The sequence below is a fragment of the Sinohyriopsis cumingii genome, chromosome 19 (genome assembly GCF_028554795.1).
Source record: "Sinohyriopsis cumingii isolate HCF-2022 chromosome 19, ASM2855479v2, whole genome shotgun sequence".
NCBI lineage: Eukaryota > Metazoa > Mollusca > Bivalvia > Unionida > Unionidae > Sinohyriopsis > Sinohyriopsis cumingii.
This window is the reverse complement of record NC_142979.1, coordinates 37,566,033-37,592,362: the sequence shown is the minus strand read 5'-3', so window position 1 is coordinate 37,592,362 and position 26,330 is coordinate 37,566,033. Positions and strand designations below refer to the sequence as shown.

The window sequence follows — 26,330 nt, the reverse complement described above, 5'->3', positions numbered from 1 at the left end:
TTAATTCTTTTCTCTGGAAATACCAAAAAGCTCTGATAAAATTATTGGATAAAGACATTCATTCGAAGTGATACAGAATTATCATCAGGAATTATATTTATGTGATTCAACACGAGACTGTTGGCAAAGAAATACAAAGCAGGTCATGACATATACATCATTGCCTTCACTTTTAAATTTCCTTGGGACTTGCACTGAGATTAATTGAGGACTTTTTGTTTCTATGACTTTTGTCTTTAATTCTTGGATAACTTTTGGATTCAATTTGTAAAACACCTTTCTCATTTTTTACTTTGTATTCTAGGGAAAAAATTATTTGTTAAACTTTGCAAAGCTGGTTGTCTTCACTCTTTTCCTTTTCTTTTTTTAAGAGCATAGACTCGTAACAGGAAACTGACAGCTCGTCATTGGGATATGAATTGCCCTAAAATATATCAGAAATCTTTGTTTTTGAAACTGAAATTTCCCTGGTTTCAGAATTATTAAATCCCATGTATTATTTCACGTTTTAGAAATCTTAAATACAATCAGCAAGCTTTTTGCAATGCCATCAAAAGTGGAGATATGTATTTCAAATCCTACCCTGGAGCAGTTAGATTGTTTGAAACAAGATGAATTGCTTCAACCTGCCAGAAAATATGATCTTTCTGAGGCAAAATCTCTTTTAACGAAACTTGAAAGAAAAAATATTTTGATCCAATATTTGGTGGAAAAGAATGGTTTGGATAAATGTACTTTGGTTTTGGTTAGTATGTCTACGGTCTGTGTCAGCACTTAACATGAATGTAAAGAAATTTAAGTTAAAATACAAGATGGAATTAGAGAGAAGAAAGCTTGAACTTCAGAAAGAGGAGAAGCGACTACAATTAGATAAAGAGGAGAATGAGAGGAGAATACAGTTGCAGTTGGAGAAAGATGAGAGAGAAATACAAATGAAGTTATAGAAAGAAGAAAACCAATGCATTTGCAGTTGGAGAAAGAGGGGAGAGAGAAACAAATGCAGTTACAGAAAGAAGAGAAACAAGTGTTGCTGGTGAAAGTGGAGAGAGAGAGATGAATCAAAACAATTAGAAAAATAGGAGAGAGAGAGAGACAGATGCAAATGCAAAAAAGAAAAGAAGAAAGAGAATTTCAATTTAGATCAAGAGAATTGCAGCTGACAAATGAAAAGCACATCACCAATTTACGTACAAATTCAAGTTGTAATGATGCTATGAATTTTAGGTTAGTTTTCCCTTTTAAAGAGAAAGAAGTAAAAAAATATTTTCGACATTTTGAAAAAATTGCTGAAAAATTCGAAATAGTCAACGGAACATTTGAGTCGATTATTACAGACTGCACTTTTCAGCAAAGACCGAGACATCGGTGCTTCCCTGACAGTACAGAAAAGCGCTTCCTATCATCTGGTGAAATAATACATCTTAAAGGGTTATCCATTAGTCCCTATGGCTTATCGGCAAAAATTCAGGAATTATAAAAATGAAAGTGGACAAATTCATGTCGAATTTGCAAGAGAAAATAGCAGTTACTTGATAGGTGCTGCTTAGCCAAGAAATTTGATCAATATTACGAATATCCATGGAATAATCAGACACTGTTTTCTTCACTCCACGATCATAACATACAAGCGACTCTCATTGTCGAAACATGCACACTATGCGGCACACCCATCAAAAGCGAAATATGGTTGCTTCAAAATGTTATACTTGTATAAGATGCATCAGAGTAATACAAATGTACAGTATAACGTAATTTTGGAAATTATTATTTGATGTAATACAATCATTATTATTTTAGTGATCGTACGTTAGATAATGACTGACATATTCATTTCTCCAATTTTTCATATTTCGTTGATGTGTGTGCCGCATAGTGTACATGTTTCGAAAATGAGAGTCACTTGTATGCGACAAGTGTGGAGTGAAGAAGACAATGTTTGAATATTCCATGGAACAGGACTCCTAAAGTTGGATCGAGTTAATGTTAAAACAAAAATTACTTTAGAATCGAGCACTGTTCTGTAATTAAAGATGGATGTATCGTCGAGTCGCACACATGGTATATGGAGCTCTTTTCACCGGTTTTCACCTGAGCGTAACGTTGTCCCTGCAGGCACAATTCGCGAAATTCACAAGTTTCAGAGCCCGTAACGCAGAAACGTCAATGATTGCTTGATGAATAGAAACGTATTTAAGGAGAAAAAAAGTAATAACGTATTATCGCGTGCCTTTAAAGACGGCAACAGCAGCAGGAAATCTAGGGTCATGGGTGGAACGTAGTATTTGCAAGTTAATTACTCTCTCTCTCTTATTTAGTATTATAGATAAGGTCCTATTTCAGAACGGGTTTTGGGGGTAATCTGAAGTATTTGTATCACTCTGTACGATTTGTTTACTTCAGATCAATGTTTTGTTTTTTTTCCAAACATCAAGCTCGCGTAGAGCTCCTTTGGGTGACGCTTTGGAGAAAAGCTTTGAAAATCGCGATATCGTAAAAGAAAGCGAGATTAAATAGTCCTAACCGTAACTTTTATCCTAACCCAAATTTGATGAAAATTCGATGTTAAGACAACTAATATTGCTGTACAAAAATTGTAATTGATTATAAAGCAAACGTTATGAAAATATGAATGTAGCGCAGAGATGATTCTAAAGGGCATATGAGTCGGGGATGTAGCTCAGCGGTAGAGCGTTCGCTTTGCATGCGAAAGGCCCCGGGTTCGAGACCCGGCATCTCCACGTTAATTGATTTTGCTTTTTAAGATCTTTTTTATGCATTTTACTAGCAAATGTTTATTCAACAACCCCAACATTCATTAGCTGATTCTGATTTTATTTCTTTCGTTAAGAAACAGTCCGAAAAAATGCCCCTTTTGAGGACTGGTTCTTGATGGTACTAGCTCATTAGCTACACACATGTTAAAGACCCGTTATCATGATAGCGTATTAAGTTGTTTTGTTTATTTAAATGATTTTAATTGAAATCGCACGCTTTTGCCGTCACACGGACATAATTTCTTTTCAGAAATGTGAAATAATAATGAAAGACCTAATGGTGACCTGCCTTAATATTGTAGCCCAAAAGCACAAAGCAAGTCAATAATGTAATGACATACAGACTAAATTATTTATGTCTTTGTTCCTAATGGGCGGAAAGAACGACATTGATATGGTGTATGAACTTCGGAGCCGTCAGGAAGAGATGTACGTTATGTAATGGTTGTTGTTAGAATATACTACGTTGTGTCCTGCGGTTAAACAGACAACTATGGTATCTTGTGACTGTCAGAATTTTACCAGTTGTGCTTCAATATCTGGCATTGGAAGTTCTCTTATATTTCGGCCAGTTTAGGCTTCTTTTTGCATTCATGTAATTGGATTCAATTAATTCTTTTCTCTGGAAATACCAAAAAGCTCTGATAAAATTATTGGATAAAGACATTCATTCGAAGTGATACAGAATTATCATCAGGAATTATATTTATGTGATTCAACACGAGACTGTTGGCAAAGAAATACAAAGCAGGTCATGACATATACATCATTGCCTTCACTTTTAAATTTCCTTGGGACTTGCACTGAGATTAATTGAGGACTTTTTGTTTCTATGACTTTTGTCTTTAATTCTTGGATAACTTTTGGATTCAATTTGTAAAACACCTTTCTCATTTTTTACTTTGTATTCTAGGGAAAAAATTATTTGTTAAACTTTGCAAAGCTGGTTGTCTTCACTCTTTTCCTTTTCTTTTTTTAAGAGCATAGACTCGTAACAGGAAACTGACAGCTCGTCATTGGGATATGAATTGCCCTAAAATATATCAGAAATCTTTGTTTTTGAAACTGAAATTTCCCTGGTTTCAGAATTATTAAATCCCATGTATTATTTCACGTTTTAGAAATCTTAAATACAATCAGCAAGCTTTTTGCAATGCCATCAAAAGTGGAGATATGTATTTCAAATCCTACCCTGGAGCAGTTAGATTGTTTGAAACAAGATGAATTGCTTCAACCTGCCAGAAAATATGATCTTTCTGAGGCAAAATCTCTTTTAACGAAACTTGAAAGAAAAAATATTTTGATCCAATATTTGGTGGAAAAGAATGGTTTGGATAAATGTACTTTGGTTTTGGTTAGTATGTCTACGGTCTGTGTCAGCACTTAACATGAATGTAAAGAAATTTAAGTTAAAATACAAGATGGAATTAGAGAGAAGAAAGCTTGAACTTCAGAAAGAGGAGAAGCGACTACAATTAGATAAAGAGGAGAATGAGAGGAGAATACAGTTGCAGTTGGAGAAAGATGAGAGAGAAATACAAATGAAGTTATAGAAAGAAGAAAACCAATGCATTTGCAGTTGGAGAAAGAGGGGAGAGAGAAACAAATGCAGTTACAGAAAGAAGAGAAACAAGTGTTGCTGGTGAAAGTGGAGAGAGAGAGATGAATCAAAACAATTAGAAAAATAGGAGAGAGAGAGAGACAGATGCAAATGCAAAAAAGAAAAGAAGAAAGAGAATTTCAATTTAGATCAAGAGAATTGCAGCTGACAAATGAAAAGCACATCACCAATTTACGTACAAATTCAAGTTGTAATGATGCTATGAATTTTAGGTTAGTTTTCCCTTTTAAAGAGAAAGAAGTAAAAAAATATTTTCGACATTTTGAAAAAATTGCTGAAAAATTCGAAATAGTCAACGGAACATTTGAGTCGATTATTACAGACTGCACTTTTCAGCAAAGACCGAGACATCGGTGCTTCCCTGACAGTACAGAAAAGCGCTTCCTATCATCTGGTGAAATAATACATCTTAAAGGGTTATCCATTAGTCCCTATGGCTTATCGGCAAAAATTCAGGAATTATAAAAATGAAAGTGGACAAATTCATGTCGAATTTGCAAGAGAAAATAGCAGTTACTTGATAGGTGCTGCTTAGCCAAGAAATTTGATCAATATTACGAATATCCATGGAATAATCAGACACTGTTTTCTTCACTCCACGATCATAACATACAAGCGACTCTCATTGTCGAAACATGCACACTATGCGGCACACCCATCAAAAGCGAAATATGGTTGCTTCAAAATGTTATACTTGTATAAGATGCATCAGAGTAATACAAATGTACAGTATAACGTAATTTTGGAAATTATTATTTGATGTAATACAATCATTATTATTTTAGTGATCGTACGTTAGATAATGACTGACATATTCATTTCTCCAATTTTTCATATTTCGTTGATGTGTGTGCCGCATAGTGTACATGTTTCGAAAATGAGAGTCACTTGTATGCGACAAGTGTGGAGTGAAGAAGACAATGTTTGAATATTCCATGGAACAGGACTCCTAAAGTTGGATCGAGTTAATGTTAAAACAAAAATTACTTTAGAATCGAGCACTGTTCTGTAATTAAAGATGGATGTATCGTCGAGTCGCACACATGGTATATGGAGCTCTTTTCACCGGTTTTCACCTGAGCGTAACGTTGTCCCTGCAGGCACAATTCGCGAAATTCACAAGTTTCAGAGCCCGTAACGCAGAAACGTCAATGATTGCTTGATGAATAGAAACGTATTTAAGGAGAAAAAAAGTAATAACGTATTATCGCGTGCCTTTAAAGACGGCAACAGCAGCAGGAAATCTAGGGTCATGGGTGGAACGTAGTATTTGCAAGTTAATTACTCTCTCTCTCTTATTTAGTATTATAGATAAGGTCCTATTTCAGAACGGGTTTTGGGGGTAATCTGAAGTATTTGTATCACTCTGTACGATTTGTTTACTTCAGATCAATGTTTTGTTTTTTTTCCAAACATCAAGCTCGCGTAGAGCTCCTTTGGGTGACGCTTTGGAGAAAAGCTTTGAAAATCGCGATATCGTAAAAGAAAGCGAGATTAAATAGTCCTAACCGTAACTTTTATCCTAACCCAAATTTGATGAAAATTCGATGTTAAGACAACTAATATTGCTGTACAAAAATTGTAATTGATTATAAAGCAAACGTTATGAAAATATGAATGTAGCGCAGAGATGATTCTAAAGGGCATATGAGTCGGGGATGTAGCTCAGCGGTAGAGCGTTCGCTTTGCATGCGAAAGGCCCCGGGTTCGAGACCCGGCATCTCCACGTTAATTGATTTTGCTTTTTAAGATCTTTTTTATGCATTTTACTAGCAAATGTTTATTCAACAACCCCAACATTCATTAGCTGATTCTGATTTTATTTCTTTCGTTAAGAAACAGTCCGAAAAAATGCCCCTTTTGAGGACTGCTTCTTGATGGTACTAGCTCATTAGCTACACACATGTTAAAGACCCGTTATCATGATAGCGTATTAAGTTGTTTTGTTTATTTAAATGATTTTAATTGAAATCGCACGCTTTTGCCGTCACACGGACATAATTTCTTTTCAGAAATGTGAAATAATAATGAAAGACCTAATGGTGACCTGCCTTAATATTGTAGCCCAAAAGCACAAAGCAAGTCAATCATGTAATGACATACAGACTAAATTATTTATGTCTTTGTTCCTAATGGGCGGAAAGAACGACATTGATATGGTGTATGAACTTCGGAGCCGTCAGGAAGAGATGTACGTTATGTAATGGTTGTTGTTAGAATATACTACGTTGTGTCCTGCGGTTAAACAGACAACTATGGTATCTTGTGACTGTCAGAATTTTACCAGTTGTGCTTCAATATCTGGCATTGGAAGTTCTCTTATATTTCGGCCAGTTTAGGCTTCTTTTTGCATTCATGTAATTGGATTCAATTAATTCTTTTCTCTGGAAATACCAAAAAGCTCTGATAAAATTATTGGATAAAGACATTCATTCGAAGTGATACAGAATTATCATCAGGAATTATATTTATGTGATTCAACACGAGACTGTTGGCAAAGAAATACAAAGCAGGTCATGACATATACATCATTGCCTTCACTTTTAAATTTCCTTGGGACTTGCACTGAGATTAATTGAGGACTTTTTGTTTCTATGACTTTTGTCTTTAATTCTTGGATAACTTTTGGATTCAATTTGTAAAACACCTTTCTCATTTTTTACTTTGTATTCTAGGGAAAAAAATTATTTGTTAAACTTTGCAAAGCTGGTTGTCTTCACTCTTTTCCTTTTCTTTTTTTAAGAGCATAGACTCGTAACAGGAAACTGACAGCTCGTCATTGGGATATGAATTGCCCTAAAATATATCAGAAATCTTTGTTTTTGAAACTGAAATTTCCCTGGTTTCAGAATTATTAAATCCCATGTATTATTTCACGTTTTAGAAATCTTAAATACAATCAGCAAGCTTTTTGCAATGCCATCAAAAGTGGAGATATGTATTTCAAATCCTACCCTGGAGCAGTTAGATTGTTTGAAACAAGATGAATTGCTTCAACCTGCCAGAAAATATGATCTTTCTGAGGCAAAATCTCTTTTAACGAAACTTGAAAGAAAAAATATTTTGATCCAATGTTTGGTGGAAATGAATCCTTTGGATAAATGTGCTTTGGTTTTGATAAGCATGCCTATGTTCTGTGTCAGCACTTAACATGAATGTAAAGGAATTTAAGTTAAAATACAAGATGGAATTAGAGAGAAGAAAGCTTGAACTTCAGAAAGAGAAGCAACTGCAATTAGATAAAGAGGAGAATATAGTTGCAATTGGAGAAAGATGAGAGAGAAATACAAATGAAGTTATGCAAAGAAGAAAACCAATGCATTTGCAGTTGGAGAAAGAGGGGAGAGAGAAACAAATGCAGTTACAGAAAGAAGAGAAACAAGTGTTGTTGGTGGATGTGGAGAGAGAGAGATGAGTCAAATGCAATTAGTGAATGAGGAGAGGGAGAGACAGATGCAAATGCAAATGCAAAAAGGAAAAGAAGAAAGAGAATTTCAATTTAGATCAAGAGAATTAGAGTTGACAAATGAAAAGCACATCACCAATTTATATACAAATTCAAGTTTTGATGTTACTAAGAATATTAAGTTAGTTTTCCCTTTTAAAGAGAAAGAAGTAAACAAATAGTTTCCACATGTTGAAAAAAATTGCAAAAATTCTAAATGGCCAACGGAACATTTAAGTCGATTATTACAGACTGCACTTTTCAGCAAAGACCGAGACATCGGTGCTTCCCTGACAGTACAGAAAAGCGCTTCCTATCATCTGGTGAAATAATACATCTTAAAGGGGTATCCATTAGTCCCTATGGCTTATCGGCAAAAATTCAGGAATTAGAAAAATGAAAGTGGACAAATTCATGTCGAATTTGCAAGAGAAAATAGCAGTTACTTGATAGGTGCTGCTTTGCCAAGAAATTTGATCAATATTATGATTATCCATGGAATAATCAGATATTGTCTTCTTCACTCCATGATCGTAACATACAAGCGTCACTCATTGTCGAAACATGTACACTATGCGGCACACACGTCAAAAGCGAAATATGATTGGTTTAAAATGTTATACTTGTATGGGATGCATCAGAGTAATAAAAAGTAGTTTAACGTATTTCTTGAAATTATTATTTGATGTAATGCAATCATTATTATTTTAGTGATCGTACGTTAGATAATGACTGACATATTTATTTCTCCAATTTTTCATATTTCGTTGACGTGTGTGCCGCATAGTGTACATGTTTCGAAAATGAGAGTCACTTGTATGCGACAAGTGTGGAGTGAAGAAGACAATGTTTGAATATTCCATGGAACAGGACTCCTAAAGTTGGATCGAGTTAATGTTAAAAAAAAACTTACTTTAGAATCGACCACTGTTCTGTAATTAAAGAAGGATGTATCGTCGAGTCGCACACATGGTATATGGAGCTCTTTTCACCGGTTTTCACCTGAGCGTAACGTTGTCCCTGCAGGCACAAGTCGGGAAATTCACAAGTTTCAGAGCCCGTAGCTTCAGTTTGGTGAAACGCAGAAACGTCAACGATGGTTTGATGAATAGAAACATATCTAAGGAGAAACATAATATCATAGCGTAAGATCGTGTGCCTTTATAGACGGCAATAGCAGCAGGAAATCTAGGGTCATGGGTGGAACGTAGTATTTGGAAGTTAATTACCCACTCTCTTCTATAGTATGATAGACAAGGTCCTATTTCGGAATGGGTTATGGGTTTAACCTGAAGTATTTTTATCGCTCTGTACGATTTGTTTCCTTCCGATCATTGTTTTTTGTCCAACATCAAGCTCGAGTCGAGCACCGTTTGGTGGTGCTTTGTAGAAAAGCTTTGAAAATCGCCATATCGTAAAAGAAAGCGAGATTAAATAGTCTTAACCTTAACTTTTATCCTAACCCAAATTTGATCAGAATTCGATGTTAAGACAACTAATATTGCTGTAAAAAAAATTGTAATTGATTATAAAACAAATATTATGAAAATATCAATGTAGCGCAGGGATGATTCTAAAGGGAAAATGAGTCGGGGATGTAGCTCAGCGGTAGAGCGTTCGCTTTGCATGCGAAAGGCCCCGGGTTCGAGACCCGGCATCTCCACGATAATTGATTTTGCTTTTTAAGATTTTTTTTTAATGCATTTTACTAGCAAATGTTCATTGAACAACCCCAACATTCATTAGCTGATTCTGATTTTATTTCTTTCGTTAAGATACAGTCCGAAAAGTTGCCTCATTTGAGGACTGGTTCTTGATGGTACTAGCTCATTAGCTACACACATGTTAAAGACATGTAATCATGATAGCGTAGTAAGTTGTTTTGTTTTTTTAAATGATTTTAATTGAAATCGCACGCTTTTGCCGTCACGCGGAGATAACTTCTTTTCAGAAATGTGAAATAATAATGAAAGACCTAATGGTGACCTACCTTAATATTGTAGCTCAAAAGCACAAAGCAAGTCAATAATGTAATGACATACAGACTAAATTATTTATGTCTTTGTTCCTAATGGGCGGAAAGAACGACATTGATATGGTGTAAGAATTTCGGAGCCGTCAGGAAGAGATGTACGTTATGTAACGGTTGTTGTTAGAATATACTACGTTGTGTCCTGCGGTTAAACAGACAACTATGGTATCTTGTGACTGTCAGAATTTTACCAGTTGTGCTTTAACATCTGGCATTTGAAGTTCTCTTATATTTCGGCCAGTTTAGGCTTCTTTTTGCATTCATATATTTGGATTCAATTAATTCTTTTCTCTGGAAATACCAAAAAGCTCTGATAAAATTATTGGATAAAGACATTCATTCGAAGTGATACAGAATTATCATCAGGAATTATATTTATGTGATTCAACACGAGACTGTTGGCAAAGAAATACAAAGCAGGTCATGACATATACATCATTGCCTTCACTTTTAAATTTCCTTGGGACTTGCACTGAGATTAATTGAGGACTTTTTGTTTCTATGACTTTTGTCTTTAATTCTTGGATAACTTTTGGATTCAATTTGTAAAACACCTTTCTCATTTTTTACTTTGTATTCTAGGGAAAAAAATTATTTGTTAAACTTTGCAAAGCTGGTTGTCTTCACTCTTTTCCTTTTCTTTTTTTGAGAGCATAGGCTCGTAACAGGAAACTGAGAGCTCGTCATTGGGATATGAATTGCCCTAAAATATATCAGAAATCTTTGTTTTTGAAACTGAAATTTCCCTGGTTTCAGAATTATTAAATCCCATGTATTATTTCACGTTTTAGAAATCCTAAATACAATCAGCATGCTTTTTGCAATGTCATCAAAAGTGGAGATATGTATTTCAAATCCTACCCTGGAGCAGTTAGATTGTTTGAAACAAGATGAATTGCTTCAACCTGCCAGAAAATATGATCTTTCTGAGGCAAAATCTCTTTTAACGAAACTTGAAAGAAAAAATATTTTGATCCAATGTTTGGTGGAAATGAATCCTTTGGATAAATGTGCTTTGGTTTTGATAAGCATGCCTATGTTCTGTGTCAGCACTTAACATGAATGTAAAGGAATTTAAGTTAAAATACAAGATGGAATTAGAGAGAAGAAAGCTTGAACTTCAGAAAGAGAAGCAACTGCAATTAGATAAAGAGGAGAATATAGTTGCAATTGGAGAAAGATGAGAGAGAAATACAAATGAAGTTATGCAAAGAAGAAAACCAATGCATTTGCAGTTGGAGAAAGAGGGGAGAGAGAAACAAATGCAGTTACAGAAAGAAGAGAAACAAGTGTTGTTGGTGGATGTGGAGAGAGAGAGATGAGTCAAATGCAATTAGTGAATGAGGAGAGGGAGAGACAGATGCAAATGCAAATGCAAAAAGGAAAAGAAGAAAGAGAATTTCAATTTAGATCAAGAGAATTAGAGTTGACAAATGAAAAGCACATCACCAATTTATATACAAATTCAAGTTTTGATGTTACTAAGAATATTAAGTTAGTTTTCCCTTTTAAAGAGAAAGAAGTAAACAAATAGTTTCCACATGTTGAAAAAAATTGCAAAAATTCTAAATGGCCAACGGAACATTTAAGTCGATTATTACAGACTGCACTTTTCAGCAAAGACCGAGACATCGGTGCTTCCCTGACAGTACAGAAAAGCGCTTCCTATCATCTGGTGAAATAATACATCTTAAAGGGGTATCCATTAGTCCCTATGGCTTATCGGCAAAAATTCAGGAATTAGAAAAATGAAAGTGGACAAATTCATGTCGAATTTGCAAGAGAAAATAGCAGTTACTTGATAGGTGCTGCTTTGCCAAGAAATTTGATCAATATTATGATTATCCATGGAATAATCAGATATTGTCTTCTTCACTCCATGATCGTAACATACAAGCGTCACTCATTGTCGAAACATGTACACTATGCGGCACACACGTCAAAAGCGAAATATGATTGGTTTAAAATGTTATACTTGTATGGGATGCATCAGAGTAATAAAAAGTAGTTTAACGTATTTCTTGAAATTATTATTTGATGTAATGCAATCATTATTATTTTAGTGATCGTACGTTAGATAATGACTGACATATTTATTTCTCCAATTTTTCATATTTCGTTGACGTGTGTGCCGCATAGTGTACATGTTTCGAAAATGAGAGTCACTTGTATGCGACAAGTGTGGAGTGAAGAAGACAATGTTTGAATATTCCATGGAACAGGACTCCTAAAGTTGGATCGAGTTAATGTTAAAAAAAAACTTACTTTAGAATGGACCACTGTGCTGTAATTAAAGAAGGATGTATCGTCGAGTCGCACACATGGTATATGGAGCTCTTTTCACCGGTTTTCACCTGAGCGTAACGTTGTCCCTGCAGGCACAAGTCGGGAAATTCACAAGTTTCAGAGCCCGTAGCTTCAGTTTGGTGAAACGCAGAAACGTCAACGATGGTTTGATGAATAGAAACATATCCAAGGAGAAACATAATATCATAGCGTAAGATCGTGTGCCTTTATAGACGGCAATAGCAGCAGGAAATCTAGGGTCATGGGTGGAACGTAGTATTTGGAAGTTAATTACCCACTCTCTTCTATAGTATGATAGACAAGGTCCTATTTCGGAATGGGTTATGGGTTTAACCTGAAGTATTTTTATCGCTCTGTACGATTTGTTTCCTTCCGATCATTGTTTTTTGTCCAACATCAAGCTCGAGTCGAGCACCGTTTGGTGGTGCTTTGTAGAAAAGCTTTGAAAATCGCCATATCGTAAAAGAAAGCGAGATTAAATAGTCTTAACCTTAACTTTTATCCTAACCCAAATTTGATCAGAATTCGATGTTAAGACAACTAATATTGCTGTAAAAAAAATTGTAATTGATTATAAAACAAATATTATGAAAATATCAATGTAGCGCAGGGATGATTCTAAAGGGAAAATGAGTCGGGGATGTAGCTCAGCGGTAGAGCGTTCGCTTTGCATGCGAAAGGCCCCGGGTTCGAGACCCGGCATCTCCACGATAATTGATTTTGCTTTTTAAGATTTTTTTTTTATGCATTTTACTAGCAAATGTTCATTGAACAACCCCAACATTCATTAGCTGATTCTGATTTTATTTCTTTCGTTAAGATACAGTCCGAAAAGTTGCCTCATTTGAGGACTGGTTCTTGATGGTACTAGCTCATTAGCTACACACATGTTAAAGACATGTAATCATGATAGCGTAGTAAGTTGTTTTGTTTTTTTAAATGATTTTAATTGAAATCGCACGCTTTTGCCGTCACGCGGAGATAACTTCTTTTCAGAAATGTGAAATAATAATGAAAGACCTAATGGTGACCTACCTTAATATTGTAGCTCAAAAGCACAAAGCAAGTCAATAATGTAATGACATACAGACTAAATTATTTATGTCTTTGTTCCTAATGGGCGGAAAGAACGACATTGATATGGTGTAAGAATTTCGGAGCCGTCAGGAAGAGATGTACGTTATGTAACGGTTGTTGTTAGAATATACTACGTTGTGTCCTGCGGTTAAACAGACAACTATGGTATCTTGTGACTGTCAGAATTTTACCAGTTGTGCTTTAACATCTGGCATTGGAAGTTCTCTTATATTTCGGCCAGTTTAGGCTTCTTTTTGCATTCATATATTTGGATTCAATTAATTCTTTTCTCTGGAAATACCAAAAAGCTCTGATAAAATTATTGGATAAAGACATTCATTCGAAGTGATACAGAATTATCATCAGGAATTATATTTATGTGATTCAACACGAGACTGTTGGCAAAGAAATACAAAGCAGGTCATGACATATACATCATTGCCTTCACTTTTAAATTTCCTTGGGACTTGCACTGAGATTAATTGAGGACTTTTTGTTTCTATGACTTTTGTCTTTAATTCTTGGATAACTTTTGGATTCAATTTGTAAAACACCTTTCTCATTTTTTACTTTGTATTCTAGGGAAAAAATTATTTGTTAAACTTTGCAAAGCTGGTTGTCTTCACTCTTTTCCTTTTCTTTTTTTGAGAGCATAGGCTCGTAACAGGAAACTGAGAGCTCGTCATTGGGATATGAATTGCCCTAAAATATATCAGAAATCTTTGTTTTTGAAACTGAAATTTCCCTGGTTTCAGAATTATTAAATCCCATGTATTATTTCACGTTTTAGAAATCCTAAATACAATCAGCATGCTTTTTGCAATGTCATCAAAAGTGGAGATATGTATTTCAAATCCTACCCTGGAGCAGTTAGATTGTTTGAAACAAGATGAATTGCTTCAACCTGCCAGAAAATATGATCTTTCTGAGGCAAAATCTCTTTTAACGAAACTTGAAAGAAAAAATATTTTGATCCAATATTTGGTGGAAAAGAATGGTTTGGATAAATGTGCCTTGGTTTTGGTTAGTATGTCTACGGTCTGTGTCAGAACTTAACATGAATGTAAAGGAATTTAAGTTAAAATACAAGATGGAATTAGAGAGAAGAAAGCTTGAACTTCAGAAAGAGGAGAAGCGACTACAATTAGATAAAGAGGAGAATGAGAAGAGAATACAGTTGCAGTTGGAGAAAGATGAGAGAGAAATACAAATGAAGTTATAGAAAGAAGAAAACCAATGCATTTGCAGTTGGAGAAAGAGGGGAGAGAGAAACAAATGCAGTTACAGAAAGAAGAGAAACAAGTGTTGCTGGTTAAAGTGGAGAGAGAGAGATGAATCAAAAGAATTAGAAAAAAAGGAGAGAGAGAGACAGATGCAAATGCAAAAAAGAAAAGAAGAAAGAGAATTTCCATTTAGATGAAGAGAATTGCAGCTGACAAATGAAAAGCACATCACCAATTTACGTACAAATTCAAGTTGTGATGTTGCTATGAATTTTAGGTTAGTTTTCCCTTTTAAAGAGAAAGAAGTAAACAAATATTTTCGACATTTTGGAAAAATTGCTGAAAAATTCGAAATAGCCAACGGAACATTTGAGTCGATTATTACAGACTGCACTTTTCAGCAAAGACCGAGACATCGGTGCTTCCCTGACAGTACAGAAAAGCGCTTCCTATCATCTGGTGAAATAATACATGTTAAAGGGTTATCCATTAGTCCCTATGGCTTATCGGCAAAAATTCAGGAATTATAAAAATGAAAGTGGACAAATTCATGTCGAATTTGCAAGAGAAAATAGCAGTTACTTGATAGGTGCTTCTTAGCCAAGAAATGTGATCAAAATATTACGAATATCCATGGAATAATCAGACACTGTTTTCTTCACTCCACGATCATAACATACAAGCGACTCTCATTGTCGAAACATGCACACTATGCGGCACACCCATCAAAAGCGAAATATGGTTGCTTCAAAATGTTATACTTGTATAAGATGCATCAGAGTAATACAAATGTACAGTATAACGTAATTTTGGAAATTATTATTTGATGTAATACAATCATTATTATTTTAGTGATCGTACGTTAGATAATGACTGACATATTCATTTCTCCAATTTTTCATATTTTGTTGACGTGTGTGCCGCATAGTGTACATGTTTCGAAAATGAGAGTCACTTGTATGCGACAAGTGTGGAGTGAAGAAGACAATGTTTGAATATTCCATGGAACAGGACTCCTAAAGTTGGATCGAGTTAATGTTAAAACAAAAATTACTTTAGAATCGAGCACTATTCTGTAATTAAAGATGAATGTATCGTCGAGTCGCACACATGGTATATGGAGCTCTTTTCACCGGTTTTCACCTGAGCGTAACGTTGTCCCTGCAGGCACAATTCGCGAAATTCATAAGTTTCAGAGCCCGTAACGCAGAAACGTCAATGATTGCTTGATGAATAGAAACGTATTTAAGGAGAAAAAAAATAATAACGTATTATCGCATGCCTTTAAAGACGGCAATAGCAGCAGGAAATCTAGGGTCATGGGTGGAACGTAGTATTTGCAAGTTAATTACTCTCTCTCTCTTATTTAGTATTATAGATAAGGTCCTATTTCAGAACGGGTTATGGGGGTAATCTGAAGTATTTGTATCACTCTGTACGATTTGTTTGCTTCAGATCAATGTTTTGTTTTTTTTCCCAAACATCAAGCTCGCGTAGAGCTCCTTTGGGTGACGCTTTGGAGAAAAGCTTTGAAAATCGCGATATCGTAAAAGAAAGCGAGATTAAATAGTCCTAACCGTAACTTTTATCCTAACCCAAATTTGATGAAAATTCGATGTTAAGACAACTAATATTGCTGTACAATTGCGTTCGCTTTGCATGCGAAAGGCCCCGGGTTCGAGACCCGGCATCTCCACGTTAATTGATTTTGCTTTTTAAGATCTTTTTTATGCATTTTACTAGCAAATGTTTATTCAACAACCCCAACATTCATTAGCTGATTCTGATTTTATTTCTTTCGTTAAGAAACAGTCCGAAAAGATGCCTCTTTTGAGGACTGGTTCTTGATGGTACTAGCTCATTAGCTACACACATGTTAAAGACCCGTTATCATGATAGCGTATTAAGTTGTTTTCTTTATTTAAAGGATTTTAATTGAAATCGCACGCTTTTGCCGTCACACGGACATAATTTCTTTTCAGAAATGTGAAATAATAATGAAAGACCTAATGGTGACCTGCCTTAATATTGTAGCTCAAAAGCACAAAGCAAGTCAATAATGTAATGACATACAGACTAAATTATTTATGTCTTTGTTCCTAATGGGCGGAAAGAACGACATTGATATGGTGTAAGAATTTCGGAGCCGTCAGGAAGAGATGTACGTTATGTAACGGTTGTTGTTAGAATATACTACGTTGTGTCCTGCGGTTAAACAGACAACTATGGTATCTTGTGACTGTCAGAATTTTACCAGTTGTGCTTTAACATCTGGCATTTGAAGTTCTCTTATATTTCGGCCAGTTTAGGCTTCTTTTTGCATTCATATATTTGGATTCAATTAATTCTTTTCTCTGGAAATACCAAAAAGCTCTGATAAAATTATTGGATAAAGACATTCATTCGAAGTGATACAGAATTATCATCAGGAATTATATTTATGTGATTCAACACGAGACTGTTGGCAAAGAAATACAAAGCAGGTCATGACATATACATCATTGCCTTCACTTTTAAATTTCCTTGGGACTTGCACTGAGATTAATTGAGGACTTTTTGTTTCTATGACTTTTGTCTTTAATTCTTGGATAACTTTTGGATTCAATTTGTAAAACACCTTTCTCATTTTTTACTTTGTATTCTAGGGAAAAAAATTATTTGTTAAACTTTGCAAAGCTGGTTGTCTTCACTCTTTTCCTTTTGTTTTTTTGAGAGCATAGGCTCGTAACAGGAAACTGAGAGCTCGTCATTGGGATATGAATTGCCCTAAAATATATCAGAAATCTTTGTTTTTGAAACTGAAATTTCCCTGGTTTCAGAATTATTAAATCCCATGTATTATTTCACGTTTTAGAAATCCTAAATACAATCAGCATGCTTTTTGCAATGTCATCAAAAGTGGAGATATGTATTTCAAATCCTACCCTGGAGCATTTAGATTGTTTGAAACAAGATGAATTGCTTCAACCTGCCAGAAAATATGATCTTTCTGAGGCAAAATCTCTTTTAACGAAACTTGAAAGAAAAAATATTTTGATTCAATGTTTGGTGGAAAAGAATGGTTTGGATAAATGTGCTTTGGTTTTGATAAGCATGCCTATGTTCTGTGTCAGCACTTAACATGAATGTAAAGGAATTTAAGTTAAAATACAAGATGGAATTAGAGAGAAGAAAGCTTGAACTTCAGAAAGAGAAGCAACTGCAATTAGATAAAGAGGAGAATATAGTTGCAATTGGAGAAATATGAGAGAGAAATACAAATGAAGTTATGCAAAGAAGAAAACCAATGCATTTGCAGTTGGAGAAAGAGGGGAGAGAGAAACAAATGCAGTTACAGAAAGAAGAGAAACAAGTGTTGTTGGTGGATGTGGAGAGAGAGAGATGAGTCAAATGCAATTAGTGAATGAGGAGAGGGAGAGACAGATGCAAATGCAAATGCAAAAAGGAAAAGAAGAAAGAGAATTTCAATTTAGATCAAGAGAATTAGAGTTGACAAATGAAAAGCACATCACCAATTTATATACAAATTCAAGTTTTGATGTTACTAAGAATATTAAGTTAGTTTTCCCTTTTAAAGAGAAAGAAGTAAACAAATAGTTTCTACATGTTGAAAAAAATTGCAAAAATTCTAAATGGCCAACGGAACATTTAAGTCGATTATTACAGACTGCACTTTTCAGCAAAGACCGAGAGATCGGTGCTTCCCTGACAGTACAGAAAAGCGCTTCCTATCATCTGGTGAAATAATACATCTTAAAGGGTTATCCATTAGTCCCTATGGCTTATCGGCAAACATTCAGGAATTAGAAAAATGAAAGTGGACAAATTCATGTCGAATTTGCAAGAGAAAATAGCAGTTACTTGATAGGTGCTGCTTTGCCAAGAAATTTGATCAATATTATGATTATCCATGGAATAATCAGATATTGTCTTCTTCACTCCATGATCGTAACATACAAGCGTCACTCATTGTCGAAACATGTACACTATGCGGCACACACGTCAAAAGCGAAATATGATTGGTTTAAAATGTTATACTTGTATGGGATGCATCAGAGTAATAAAAAGTAGTTTAACGTATTTCTTGAAATTATTATTTGATGTAATGCAATCATTATCATTTTAGTGATCGTACGTTAGATAATGACTGACATATTTATTTCTCCAATTTTTCATATTTCGTTGACGTGTGTGCCGCATAGTGTACATGTTTCGAAAATGAGAGTCACTTGTATGCGACAAGTGTTGAGTGAAGAAGACAATGTTTAAATATTCCATGGAACAGGACTCCTAAAGTTGGATCGAGTTAATGTTAAAAAAAAAATTACTTTAGAATCGACCACTGTTCTGTAATTAAAGAAGGATGTATCGTCGAGTCGCACACATGGTATATGGAGCTCTTTTCACCGGTTTTCACCTGAGCGTAACGTTGTCCCTGCAGGCACAAGTCGGGAAATTCACAAGTTTCAGAGCCCGTAGCTTCAGTTTGGTGAAACGCAGAAACGTCAACGATGGTTTGATGAATAGAAACATATCTAAGGAGAAACATAATATCATAGCGTAAGATCGTGTGCCTTTATAGACGGCAATAGCAGCAGGAAATCTAGGGTCATGGGTGGAACGTAGTATTTGGAAGTTAATTACCCACTCTCTTCTATAGTATGATAGACAAGGTCCTATTTCGGAATGGGTTATGGGTTTAACCTGAAGTATTTTTATCGCTCTGTACGATTTGTTTGCTTCCGATCATTGTTTTTTGTCCAACATCAAGCTCGAGTCGAGCACCGTTTGGTGGTGCTTTGTAGAAAAGCTTTGAAAATCGCCATATCGTAAAAGAAAGCGAGATTAAATAGTCTTAACCTTAACTTTTATCCTAACCCAAATTTGATCAGAATTCGATGTTAAGACAACTAATATTGCTGTAAAAAAATTGTAATTGATTATAAAACAAATATTATGAAAATATCAATGTAGCGCAGGGATGATTCTAAAGGGAAAATGAGTCGGGGATGTAGCTCAGCGGTAGAGCGTTCGCTTTGCATGCGAAAGGCCCCGGGTTCGAGACCCGGCATCTCCACGATAATTGAATTTGCCTTTTAAGATCTTTTTTATGTATTTTACTAGCAAATGTTCATTGAACAACCCCAACATTCATTAGCTGATTCTGATTTTATTACTTTCGTTAAGATACAGTCCGAAAAGTTGCCTCATTTGAGGACTGGTTCTTGATGGTACTAGCTCATTAGCTACACACGTTAAGGACATGTAATCATGATAGCGTAGTAAGTTGTTTTTTTTTTTTTTAAATGATTTTAATTGAAATCGCACGCTTTTGCCGTCACGCGGAGATAATTTCTTTTCAGAAATGTGAAATAATAATGAAAGACCTAATGGTGACCTGCCTTAATATTGTAGCCCAAAAGCACAAAGCAAGTCAATAATGTAATGACATACAGACCAAATTATTTATGTCTTTGTTCCTAATGGGCGGAAAGAACGACATTGATATGGTGTAAGAATTTCGGAGCCGTCAGGAAGAGATGTACGTTATGTAACGGTTGTTGTTAGAATATACTACGTTGTGTCCTGCGGTTAAACAGACAACTATGGTATCTTGTGACTGTCAGAATTTTACCAGTTGTGCTTTAACATCTGGCATTGGAAGTTCTCTTATATTTCGGCCAGTTTAGGCTTCTTTTTGCATTCATATATTTGGATTCAATTAATTCTTTTCTCTGGAAATACCAAAAAGCTCTGATAAAATTATTGGATAAAGACATTCATTCGAAGTGATACAGAATTATCATCAGGAATTATATTTATGTGATTCAACACGAGACTGTTGGCAAAGAAATATAAAGCAGGTCATGACATATACATCATTGCCTTCACTTTTAAATTTCCTTGGGACTTGCACTGAGATTAATTGAGGACTTTTTGTTTCTATGACTTTTGTCTTTAATTCTTGGATAACTTTTGGATTCAATTTGTAAAACACCTTTCTCATTTTTTACTTTGTATTCTAGGGAAAAAAATTATTTGTTAAACTTTGCAAAGCTGGTTGTCTTCACTCTTTTCCTTTACTTTTTTTAAGAGCATGGACTCGTAACAGGAAACTGACAGCTCGTCATTGGGATATGAATTGCCCTAAAATATATCAGAAATCTTTGTTTTTGAAACTGAAATTTCCCTGGTTTCAGAATTATTAAATCCCATGTATTATTTCACGTTTTAGAAATCTTAAATACAATCAGCATGCTTTTTGCAATGTCATCAAAAGTGGAGATATGTATTTCAAATCCTACCCTGGAGCAGTTAGATTGTTTGAAACAAGATGAATTGCTTCAACCTGCCAGAAAATATGATCTTTCTGAGGCAAAATCTCTTTCAACGAAACTTGAAAGAAAAAATATTTTGATCCAATATTTGGTGGAAAAGAATGGTTTGGATAAATGTGCCTTGGTTTTGGTTAGTATGTCTACGGTCTGTGTCAGCACTTAACATGAATGTAAAGGAATTTAAGTCAAAATACAAGAGGGAATTAGAGAGAAGAAAGCTTGAACTTCAGAAAGATTAGAAGCGACTACAATTAGATAAAGAGGAGAATGAGAGGAGAATACAGTTGCAGTTGGAGAAAGATGAGAGAGAAATACAAATGAAGTTATAGAAAGAAGAAAACCAATGCATTTGCAGTTGGAGAAAGGGGGGAGAGAGAAACAAATGCAGTTACAGAAAGAAGAGAAACAAGTGTTGCTGGTGAAAGTGGAGAGAGAGAGAGATGAATCAAAACAATTAGAAAAATAGGAGAGAGAGAGAGACAGATGCAAATGCAAAAAAGAAAAGAAGAAAGAGAATTTCCATTTAGATCAAGAGAATTGCAGCTGACAAATGAAAAGCACATCACCAATTTACGTACAAATTCAAGTTGTGATGTTGCTATGAATTTTAGGTTAGTTTTCCCTTTTAAAGAGAAAGAAGTAAACAAATATTTTCGACATTTTGAAAAAATTGCTGAAAAATTCGAAATAGCCAACGGAACATTTGAGTCGATTATTACAGACTGCACTTTTCAGCAAAGACCGAGACATCGGTGCTTCCCTGACAGTACAGAAAAGCGCTTCCTATCATCTGGTGAAATAATACATCTTAAAGGGTTATCCATTAGTCCCTATGGCTTATCGGCAAAAATTCAGGAATTATAAAAATGAAAGTGGACAAATTCATGTCGAATTTGCAAGAGAAAATAGCAGTTACTTGATAGGTGCTGCTTAGCCAAGAAATGTGATCAATATTACGAATATCCATGGAATAATCAGACACTGTTTTCTTCACTCCACGATCATAACATACAAGCGACTCTCATTGTCGAAACATGCACACTATGCGGCACACCCATCAAAAGCGAAATATGGTTGCTTCAAAATGTTATACTTGTATAAGATGCATCAGAGTAATACAAATGTACAGTATAACGTAATTTTGGAAATTATTATTTGATGTAATACAATCATTATTATTTTAGTGATCGTACGTTAGATAATGACTGACATATTCATTTCTCCAATTTTTCATATTTCGTTGACGTGTGTGCCGCATAGTGTACATGTTTCGAAAATGAGAGTCACTTGTATGCGACAAGTGTGGAGTGAAGAAGACAATGTTTGAATATTCCATGGAACAGGACTCCTAAAGTTGGATCGAGTTAATGTTAAAACAAAAATTACTTTAGAATCGAGCACTATTCTGTAATTAAAGATGGATGTATCGTCGAGTCGCACACATGGTATATGGAGCTCTTTTCACCGGTTTTCACCTGAGCGTAACGTTGTCCCTGCAGGCACAATTCGCGAAATTCACAAGTTTCAGAGCCCGTAACGCAGAAACGTCAATGATTGCTTGATGAATAGAAACGTATTTAAGGAGAAAAAAAAAATAATAACGTATTATCGCGTGCCTTTAAAGACGGCAATAGCAGCAGGAAATCTAGGGTCATGGGTGGAACGTAGTATTTGCAAGTTAATTACTCTCTCTCTCTTATTTAGTATTATAGATAAGGTCCTATTTCAGAACGGGTTATGGGGGTAATCTGAAGTATTTGTATCACTCTGTACGATTTGTTTGCTTCAGATCAATGTTTAGTTTCTTTTTTCCAAACATCAAGCTCGGTTTGAGCTCCTTTGTGTGACGCTTTGGAGAAAAGCTTTGAAAATCGCGATATCGTAAAAGAAAGCGAGATTAAATAGTCCTAACCGTAACTTTTATCCTAACCCAAATTTGATCAGAATTCGATGTTAAGACAACTAATATTGCTGTAAAAATATTGTAATTGATTATAAAACAAATATTATGAAAATATCAATGTAGCGCAGGGATGATTCTAAAGGGAAAATGAGTCGGGGATGTAGCTCAGCGGTAGAGCGTTCGCTTTGCATGCGAAAGGCCCCGGGTTCGAGACCCGGCATCTCCACGTTAATTGATTTTGCTTTTTAAGATCTTTTTTATGCATTTTACTAGCAAATGTTTATTCAACAACCCCAACATTCATTAGCTGATTCTGATTTTATTTCTTTCGTTAAGAAACAGTCCGAAAAGATGCCTCTTTTGAGGACTGGTTCTTGATGGTACTAGCTCATTAGCTACACACATGTTAAAGACCCGTTATCATGATAGCGTATTAAGTTGTTTTCTTTATTTAAAGGATTTTAATTGAAATCGCACGCTTTTGCCGTCACACGGACATAATTTCTTTTCAGAAATGTGAAATAATAATGAAAGACCTAATGGTGACCTGCCTTAATATTGTAGCCCAAAAGCACAAAGCAAGTCAATAATGTAATGACATACAGACCAAATTATTTATGTCTTTGTTCCTAATGGGCGGAAAGAACGACATTGATATGGTGTATGAACTTCGGAGCCGTCAGGAAGAGATGTACGTTATGTAATGGTTGTTGTTAGAATATACTACGTTGTGTCCTGCGGTTAAACAGACAACTATGGTATCTTGTGACTGTCAGAATTTTACCTGTTGTGCTTTAACATCTGGCATTGGAAGTTCTCTTATATTTCGGCCAGTTTAGGCTTCTTTTTGCATTCATATATTTGGATTCAATTAATTCTTTTCTCTGGAAATACCAAAAAGCTCTGATAAAATTATTGGATAAAGACATTCATTCGAAGTGATACAGAATTATCATCAGGAATTATATTTATGTGATTCAACACGAGACTGTTGGCAAAGAAATACAAAGCAGGTCATGACATATACATCATTGCCTTCACTTTTAAATTTCCTTGGGACTTGCACTGAGATTAATTGAGGACTTTTTGTTTCTATGACTTTTGTCTTTAATTCTTGGATAACTTTTGGATTCAATTTGCAAAACACCTTTCTCATTTTTTACTTTGTATTCTAGGGAAATAAATTATTTGTTAAACTTTGCAAAGCTGGTTGTCTTCACTCTTTTCCTTCTCTTATTTTAAGAGCATAGACTCGTAACAGGAAACTGAGAGCTCGTCATTGGGATATGAATTGCCCTAAAATATATCAGAAATCTTTGTTTTTGAAACTGAAATTTCCCTGGTTTCATAATTATTAAATCCCATGTATTATTTCATATTTCAGAAATCTTAAATACAATCATCAAGCTTTTTGCAATGCCATCAAAAGTGGAGATATGTATTTCAAATCCTACCCTGGAGCAGTTAGATTGTTTGAAACAAGATGAATTGCTTCAACCTGCCAGAAAATATGATCTTTCTGAGGCAAAATCTCTTTTAACGAAACTTGAAAGAAAAAATATTTTGATCCAATATTTGGTGGAAAAGAATGGTTTGGATAAATGTGCTTTGGTTTTGATAAGCATGCCTATGTTCTGTGTCAGCACTTAACATGAATGTAAAGGAATTTAAGTTAAAATACAAGATGGAATTAGAGAGAAGAAAGCTTGAACTTCAGAAAGAGAAGCAACTGCAATTAGATAAAGAGGAGAATATAGTTGCAATTGGAGAAAGATGAGAGAGAAATACAAATGAAGTTATAGAAAGAAGAAAACCAATGCATTTGCAGTTGGAGAAAGAGGGGAGAGAGAAACAAATGCAGTTACAGAAAGAAGAGAAACAAGTGTTGTTGGTGGATGTGGAGAGAGAGAGAGATGAGTCAAATGCAATTAGTGAATGAGGAGAGGGAGAGACAGATGCAAATGCAAATGCAAAAAAGAAAAGAAGAAAGAGAATTTCAATTTAGATCAAGAGAATTAGAGCTGACAAATGAAAAGCACATCACCAACTTATATACAAATTCAAGTTTTGATGTTACTAAGAATATTAAGTTAGTTTTCCCTTTTAAAGAGAAAGAAGTAAACAAATATTTTCCACATGTTGAAAAAAATTGCAAACATTCGAAATGGCCAACGGAACATTTGAGTCGATTATTACAGACTGCACTTTTCAGCAAAGACCGAGACATCGGTGCTTCCCTGACAGTACAGAAAAGCGCTTCCTATCATCTGGTGAAATAATACATCTTAAAGGGTTATCCATTAGTCCCTATGGCTTATCGGCAAAAATTCAGGAATTATAAAAATGAAAGTGGACAAATTCATGTCGAATTTGCAAGAGAAAATAGCAGTTACTTGATAGGTGCTGCTTTGCCAAGAAATTTGATCAATATTATGATTATCCATGGAATAATCAGATATTGTCTTCTTCACTCCATGATCGTAACATACAAGCGTCACTCATTGTCGAAACATGTACACTATGCGGCACACACGTCAAAAGCGAAATATGATTGGTTTAAAATGTTATACTTGTATGGGATGCATCAGAGTAATAAAAAGTAGCTTAACGTATTTCTTGAAATTATTATTTGATGTAATGCAATCATTATTATTTTAGCGATCGTACGTTAGATAATGACTGACATATTTATTTCTCCAATTTTTCATATTTCGTTGACGTGTGTGCCGCATAGTGTACATGTTTCGAAAATGAGAGTCACTTGTATGCGACAAGTGTGGAGTGAAGAAGACAATGTTTAAATATTCCATGGAACAGGACTCCTAAAGTTGGATCGAGTTAATGTTAAAAAAAAACTTACTTTAGAATCGACCACTGTTCTGTAATTAAAGAAGGATGTATCGTCGAGTCGCACACATGGTATATGGAGCTCTTTTCACCGGTTTTCACCTGAGCGTAACGTTGTCCCTGCAGGCACAAGTCGGGAAATTCACAAGTTTCAGAGCCCGTAGCTTCAGTTTGGTGAAACGCAGAAACGTCAACGATGGTTTGATGAATAGAAACATATCTAAGGAGAAACATAATATCATAGCGTAAGATCGTGTGCCTTTATAGACGGCAATAGCAGCAGGAAATCTAGGGTCATTGGTGGAACGTAGTATTTGGAAGTTAATTACCCACTCTCTTCTATAGTATGATAGACAAGGTCCTATTTCGGAATGGGTTATGGGTTTAACCTGAAGTATTTTTATCGCTCTGTACGGTTTGTTTCCTTCCGATCATTGTTTTTTGTCCAACATCAAGCTCGAGTCGAGCACCGTTTGGTGGTGCTTTGTAGAAAAGCTTTGAAAATCGCCATATCGTAAAAGAAAGCGAGATTAAATAGTCTTAACCTTAACTTTTATCCTAACCCAAATTTGATCAGAATTCGATGTTAAGACAACTAATATTGCTGTAAAGAAAATTGTAATTGATTATAAAACAAATATTATGAAAATATCAATGTAGCGCAGGGATGATTCTAAAGGGAAAATGAGTCGGGGATGTAGCTCAGCGGTAGAGCGTTCGCTTTGCATGCGAAAGGCCCCGGGTTCGAGACCCGGCATCTCCA

The 26,330-nt window shown here is 35.1% G+C and overlaps 7 non-coding genes across 7 annotated transcripts; all 7 read left to right on the top strand.

Annotated features, from left to right (window-relative positions):
- The first annotated feature begins 2,666 nt into the window (after positions 1–2,666).
- Trnaa-ugc (transfer RNA alanine (anticodon UGC)) lies at positions 2,667–2,738 on the top strand. Its single transcript has one exon. It is a non-coding gene; the product is annotated as a tRNA-Ala (tRNA).
- Positions 2,739–6,049: 3,311 nt separating this feature from the next.
- On the top strand, positions 6,050–6,121 carry Trnaa-ugc (transfer RNA alanine (anticodon UGC)). Its single transcript has one exon. It is a non-coding gene; the product is annotated as a tRNA-Ala (tRNA).
- Positions 6,122–9,431: 3,310 nt separating this feature from the next.
- Positions 9,432–9,503, top strand: Trnaa-ugc (transfer RNA alanine (anticodon UGC)). The gene has a single exon. It is a non-coding gene; the product is annotated as a tRNA-Ala (tRNA).
- A 3,312-nt stretch (positions 9,504–12,815) lies between these two features.
- On the top strand, positions 12,816–12,887 carry Trnaa-ugc (transfer RNA alanine (anticodon UGC)). The gene has a single exon. It is a non-coding gene; the product is annotated as a tRNA-Ala (tRNA).
- A 6,597-nt stretch (positions 12,888–19,484) lies between these two features.
- Trnaa-ugc (transfer RNA alanine (anticodon UGC)) lies at positions 19,485–19,556 on the top strand. The gene has a single exon. It is a non-coding gene; the product is annotated as a tRNA-Ala (tRNA).
- Positions 19,557–22,874: 3,318 nt separating this feature from the next.
- Trnaa-ugc (transfer RNA alanine (anticodon UGC)) lies at positions 22,875–22,946 on the top strand. Its single transcript has one exon. It is a non-coding gene; the product is annotated as a tRNA-Ala (tRNA).
- Positions 22,947–26,258: 3,312 nt separating this feature from the next.
- Positions 26,259–26,330, top strand: Trnaa-ugc (transfer RNA alanine (anticodon UGC)). The gene has a single exon. It is a non-coding gene; the product is annotated as a tRNA-Ala (tRNA).